General features: G+C 45.2%; 1 pseudogene; it reads right to left on the reverse strand.

The window, feature by feature from the left end:
- Positions 1-3,396: 3,396 nt before the first annotated feature.
- Positions 3,397-3,519, reverse strand: LOC112483247 (annotated as a pseudogene).
- Positions 3,520-7,081: the final 3,562 nt, after the last annotated feature.

The following is a 7,081-nucleotide window of genomic DNA, read 5'->3' on the forward strand; positions in this document are numbered from 1 at the left end:
CAGACCCCGCGCACCCCGAGGCCCCACCACCCCCGCTGGGCTGTCCCGAACGCGCGGTGGGGTCCCGCCTGGGGCGTGGGGTCAGACCCGGCTGAGGGAGGGCGGGGGAGAAGTGTGAGTGCTTAAAGATGAACTTGGCTGAGAGGGGAGGCGAGGGGATGCGGGGCTGCCAGCAAAGGTCCCGTTCAAGTTGTCACTGCGGGTAGCAAGGAATCTTCCTCCCCTGCCAAGTGCAGACCCTCGCCGTGCCAGCTGCCACTCTGCTGTCCTGTCCGTTGGGGGAGAGCACGCAACTGTAGTCCCCTCCACGTGCGGCAGGTCTGCACTCGGGGCCAGACCTCGCTCACCAGCGCGTCTCAGCTCTGACCGCTGCAGTTTCTCCAGAAGCAGCGGCAGAGGTCCAAGGGGGCAGGTGAGACGCCTGGGTCGGGGGGATGCTGGAGAGCACTGTTACGGGTACGATGGCAGAAGCTACTGGGGAGGAATGATCGGTGTTTCTTCCAAGGCGAACACAGCAGATCCGGAAAATGGGTCAAGGATGGAAAGACCCAGCTAAGCGGCCCCCTCCCGGCAGAGGCACGTGGGTGGGGGGCCGTGGCCAGGAGTGCACTGGAGCTCCACTCTCTCGCTCCCCCTCCCCCGCTGCCCTCCTCTCCTTTTGCACCAGTACAGGAAATGTTCCACTGACCTACATATTTTTCCAAACATACATGACCTTTTTTTTTCCTCTGTGGGAGGAGACAGGCGAAAATCCAAGAAGAGGAGCTGGAGCCATGCGAGGAACGCAAGAAAACAGGGAGGCTTTCACCAAGGTTTCTGCAAACACAACACAGACAAACGCACCCGAAATAATCCTGAGCCCGGAGCCGCAGTTCACTGCTTTGCCGAGCTCCGAGATGGAGTCGGGTGAAAAGGATGCTCTGCGCCCCACTGAGGCCGTCAATGGCGGTGGGGCGCCCTTGAACTTGCACCTTCCCCCAACTCCTGGCCATGATGTTCTTTTCGGAGGCACCTGGGGAGAAGCCCAAAGAGAGGAGAGAGCCCTACCTCCTCCCTGATATCACATAGGTACAGCGCCTGGCACAACGCTCTGCTCAGCCCTTTGGGGGTGTTCCTGGGTCCCTGGCACTTTCTTGCAAAGTGTCCTGGAAGGAGATGGGCCCCTGCTGGTCCTTTTCTATCATACTTGGTTTGGTGACCAGTAGGAATCTGCTAGGCCCTATCCTCTGAACGCTAGCCAGGGCAGTGGATTAGGGGGTCGTCCCTCACCTCCACTTGGTTCCAGGGGCCTTGCTTTATCCTGCCCCCCTCGAGTTCAAGACAGGACCGCTCGCTCCCGCGCAGACCCGAGACCTGACCAACAGCGCCTTATTTGGGCATGCAACCCCACACCGTCAATTAGATCAAAAACGCTCACACAGAGCTCCTTTTTCCCCCCTGTAAAGTAGGTCATTCTCTTTATTTCCCACTTGTATTATTTTTGTCTAATTCTCCTCCTGAAAAATAATCAGCTGCAAGCTTTGTGCATCCTGAAGAAAGCTGTCCTTAGCTTGCTTCTGACTTGGAGGGCTTTTCAAGAAGGAGGAGGAATCTGGCACATTCTGGGTCTGAAGTCCGTAGGTTCCAAAAGGAGGAAATTTAGGGGATATATTTTATTTTGCTTTATTTGTCTACCCCATCCTATCCTTCAGGCAAGTAAGTTTCGCCTTGCCCTTAAAGCATAATCATGACTAATATCTACTAAAGGATAAAGCTGTATGCTTTTAACCGGATTTAAAGCAGAATTTAAAGCCACCTCCCTTCCTTTCTTGTTTTGAAACAGATTCCAACTCCCTCCTCCTTCCTTTTGGGAACTAGTTGAACAATCGTTAAATGATCATTTAGGAAACAAATGGCTTACAGTTATAACACATCAAATAATTCTGTAGTGCAACAAGTATTTTTGCTTTGATCTGTTTTTTTTTTTTACCTGTGGCCTAGTAGAATATCCTAGTACATGAAGGTGATGTCTACATGGTTGTTCTTATTCCAGACTCCATCCCATCTCCTAGTGTTTATTCCACTGGGGTAGGACACCTGTCTGACCATAAAGGGGAGTGGAGTCTGCAGCACAAAACCCAATCGGGACTAGAGCACGACAAGATTCTCAAAAGAATGTGCCCTCACCCCCACACCCCCAAATGCGGGGGAGAGTTGAAAAGGCAGATTTACCTTCTGTTCATTCTATGCATTTGACGGTTCACTTCCTTTCACTGGCATTTTTTATCGAAAGCTTGTCATGAATCAGGCTGGGCTGGGCCTGTGGAGGATCAAGGGAAAGTTTACAGCAGTTTCTGTCCAAGAAGGGCTTACAATGCAGAGGCAACGATGAAGATGAGGCCAAAAATGGCTAGTGTCAGAAAAAAAGTTCCCACATAGGCTCAAAGGAAGAAATCAGGATGGGCTTCTTGGAGGAGGTAATATCAGTGCCAGGATTTTTCATAAACCAGGTAACAAAGTCAAACTAGATCATAATCTACACATTATTCAAAGTGTACAGCATAGAGCAAAAGAACCATTCCAAAACTGCATTGCCAGTTTGGGGAAATTCTCAAATCTCATGTGGTAGAGTAGTGGTTACTAGTGGGTTGGGGGAGGAAGGGGGAGGTAGATGGGATAAAAGGGGTTAAATATAGTGGGTAAGGGGTGGGTGAAGTGGGTAAAGGGGATCAAATATATGGTAGCTGAAGGAAACTGGACTTTGGGTGGTGAACACACAATAGAATATACAGAGATTAAATGATAATGTACACCCGAAAATTATGTGATCATATTAATGTTACCCAATAAACAAAAAAAAAAGAATGTGGCTTTATTAATCGAATGCTGCAATGATGTATCCAGGAACTGCAGATACTTTTCAACGAATCAAAATTTATGGAAGGGAGGATCGAAATGTTTAATTGTAGTCAATTATATAAATCTTTAAAGATATCAATGGAAGAGTTCAAAATTTTTGCATTCTAACTAGATATTCTCTTCCATTACAGAAGTTGAATCTGTGGCATACCTTAACAAAAATTTTTATCCAATTAAATTCTCAAAATATGTACACTATAGGTGTCCATCGATGGTGCTACATGCAGGCAAGAATGTGTGGGCTACTATAATAATTACAGCACAAGCTCAGGATTTGGGGCCCACATTAGGTAAGTATAGTAAGTAAATTAAACACAAACCTAGAACAGACAACAAGGACAGGGTTCTATGCTAGATATCATATCAGTTTCTGTGACCAATCATAAGATAGAAGGGCCTTTTTTTTTTTTTTTTTTAGGCAAGGCAACCCTTGGTCGACCTCACAGATTACAAGGACCTTGTCAGTTTACGGTCCCTTATGTTTTTATTTATTTTTTATGCCTACAGCACCTGGTCTTCCTAGGTGGTCTCCCATCCAAGTACTAACCAGGCCTGACCCTGCTTAGCTTCCGAGATCAGACAGGATTGGGGTAGCATGTTCAGGGTAGCGTGGCCATAGACTGGGCCTTCCTTTTTTTATATGAATGTCCAGTAGCCCATTTGTAGATTCTTACATCTTAGCAGTTTTCAAATCAAAACAGAAAAATCAAACACAATACCATGCATCATGTTAAGTAGAATAACATCATGCTAGAGAAGAAAACTAGCAACCTAGGCAGAAGGGGACATTGGAACAGTATAAGGATGAAGAAGAGGCCTCAGAGCCCAGTCGCTAGAGACCGAATGACTCAGAGGCCACAGCTTATAGGCACTTACAGAAGAAAGATTCAATAATGTGTACCCTGCATTTGAAATATTAACACCTTGGTTGTGCCAGGAGTTTCAGAGCTGTGGAAAAGTGCAGGAGGGTGATTCGTTCACTGCAGCAGTCTCTCATAGGCCTGAAGATGCTACCAAGAGACAGCCGAGGTCTTATGCATCCTGCCTGGTAGAGTTGAGACTTGACTTGGCTTTTGTGCCTATTAGATCATGTGGCTGGCAAACTAAAGAATGAAATAAGATTTCCTTACAAAGCTGGAGTGCGGGCCCAGATTGGAAATCTGGGCTAGAGGAATCTGGAGGAGGCAGAGGCCCAAAGCCTCAGCTAACCCCACTAGCTAATTGCAGTGCTTCTGAGGACCACAGGAGGAAGTGGTACATGTGTGTGCCCATGCACGCAAACACACAACACACACATACACACACACCTGAAAAAGAGGTGAAAGTTTTGACAGCACGGGCCCTTGAGAATAATCTTTCTTTATAGTTATGCCCCTTGAAGAAGTCCCTTCATGTATATTGCCTCTGATAATAAAGTTTGATCTTAGGTCCCATTTATTTCTCTTCTGAGAGGATCTTTAAAAAGAAAAAAAAGAAGGTCTTTATTCTTTAGAGCAGTTGTAGGTTCATAACAAAATTGATTGGAAAGTACCTATATACTCCCTGACCCCCTACCCCAGCATCCTCACTTTCAACAGCCCCCACCAGATGGCACATTTCTTACAGTCAATGAACCTACATCAACACATCATTATAACTAGGAGTCCACAGTTTATTTTAAGGTTCGCCCTTGGTGTTGTACATTCTAGGGTTTGGATAAATGTATAATGGCATGCATCCACCATTATTGAATCACACAGAGTAGTTTCACTGCCCTAAAAATCCTCTAGTCTCTACCTATTCCTCCCTCCATCCCCACTAAACTATGGCAGCCATTGAACTTTTTACTGTCTCTATAGTTTGCCTTTTCTAGAAAATCATATAATTGGAATCACACAGTGTGTAGACTCAGATTAGCTTCTTTCACTTAGTAACATGCATTTACGTTTCCTCCATGTCTTTTCATGGCTCAATAGTTCATTTCTTTATAGCATTGAACACTATTTCATTGTGTGAATAAGGTTTTCAAAGTGGTATTTTAGTAAATAGTGTTTGCAGTAATAAAAAGTAACATTTATCTAATACTTATGTGCCAGATATTTACATTACCTCATTTCATCTTCATAAGGCTCTATAAAAAAAAAGTGATTTATGATTTCCAGGTGACAGATAAGAAATCTGACTTAGAGAGGCTCAAGGTGCCCTCGGTTGCTTAGCAAATACATGGCAGAGCAAGGTTGATCCTGACTCCATAACTGACAGCCCATGGTCCCCCCACTCCCACCAGATTCAGCACTCAGCTGTGTCGATGCTAACACAAAGCTATTCGTGGCATCATTCAATTTCCATGAGATCTTGGAAGCACTTGCCAAAGCAGCCATGTGCTCCTACGTCGCTGCACATTTCTTGTCTGTTTTCTCTTGTTCTCCTCTCAATACATCAGTTATTAATATCTTTACTCCCTTCCTGGAGCAGCCGTCTTCCAAGTGCTGGAAATAGAATCCCAGGATGAAGGATTGGGGTTGGCAAAAGAACAACACTTGATCCCGATAGTTCACAGAAGGAAATAAAGTCAGTGGGTCAATAGGTGTGCTATTGGCATATTGGCATCTTGCCAAGGGCACTGTTGGACTTTCGTGATAGCCTGGGTGGGAGTGTCCTTTTGTAAACAGATGTGACTTCAAAACAACTCTAGGTCACAGGTTGGGAAAGGAAGCCAATTCCTCCAGTGAAAGGGCAAGGGTAGGTATGAGTCAAGCCTCCTTCTCTTGGCCCATGGTGGGGTGACAAGCTCAAGGCAGCCCAAGGAGAAAACTTTGCTCAGCTGTGACCTCTGAACATCCTTCTGGTAGATGTGGTGGCAAGGGATGTAGGCTTTCTCACTGGATCCCGATTGCCTTCTTGGGGAAATGCTCAGCCTGAATTGTGAGTGTTCCAAGGAAGTATTGAAATGACCCCTCCTTGAACCAATAGCCTTCACAGCTGAGCCTGTGGAATGTGGCCCCAAAGCCTGCAGAAAGCAGAATGGAAAGAAAGTCTTTCGTGTACAGGGTGCTTGGAGCCAGAGGAACGAAGGTCCAAGAGAAGTAAATGTGCCAGAAGGATGGGAGGTGTTTTTTCTGTGTCTGCAATTAGCTGAGAGGACTTCACAAGTAATTGTAGAGTTATCGCAGACAACGCAGAAGGAATCACTTAACCTCTGTGAAGCAGTTGCTCACGGCCTGCGTTCATCGCGCACAGGCGAGCTGTTGAACCATGCGTTTTTCCAAGTGCAAGGAACACCCTTTCAACACAGGACAGAAAGATGGCTATGTCCACATACAAGTGGCCATTGTCTTTCACTGTTCTCTGATCATGTCCCATTTAACGCAACTAAGAAGAGGCAATTTAATTTATTTACATGTATCTGTAAGAGCGCATAGACCCTCAATGGGCATTTTCAATTAGTTTCCCAGATTGGTTTCCATTTCTGTCTCATTTGCAAATTCTCTGATTTCCATGTGATGCTATTTTAATAGTTAAATTTCTACATTAACAAATGCATAATCTACCATGTACTTTGTCCAGAAAGAACATTTAGTGATAGGAAATCATCACACACAATTCACTTGAAATGAAAAACTAATTATAGAAAAATGTTCTCCAAGAAGCTATTTATAGCCCCTCCCAAGCAGGCAGCAGGCTACATATTTCCTGTATGGGCAATCATTATTTTATTAGTATGCTTTGTTGCAAGGTTTCGGTGAGAAAGAAGCTTTTGTCAATGGCTTCAATATACCACTTGCATTGACAGTGAACATGATTCTCTGAGAAAGACGAACCTCATGTGATGTCTCTAGCACATGTGTGCTATTGTATGTCACTCTGTATTTCTTCCTTTCAAGGCAAATGAGGGGTTGCCCTCCAATGAAAGATGCTTTCATCATGGCAGCTGGGCTTGACTGTATTTTCACATTTCAGAAATTGGTAATTAATGCCACTTTTCCTTTTTATGACCTTAGTGAGAGTCAGGTGGTACAGAGTCATCTGGGTCAGGGATTGATTGGGTCTTGCTGTCTTTTCACTTGAGACTTTAAGATGCCAATGGGTGGCATTTTGTTTTCTTGACCTTTAAGAATTCAGACCAGTGGTTCTAAAAGCATGTTCCCTGGACCAGCAGCATCAGCATCACCTAGGAAGTTGTTAGAAATGCAAATTCTGGGCC

Source organism: Pteropus alecto, unplaced genomic scaffold (genome assembly GCF_000325575.1).
Source record: "Pteropus alecto unplaced genomic scaffold, ASM32557v1 scaffold186, whole genome shotgun sequence".
Taxonomy (NCBI): Eukaryota; Metazoa; Chordata; class Mammalia; order Chiroptera; family Pteropodidae; genus Pteropus; species Pteropus alecto.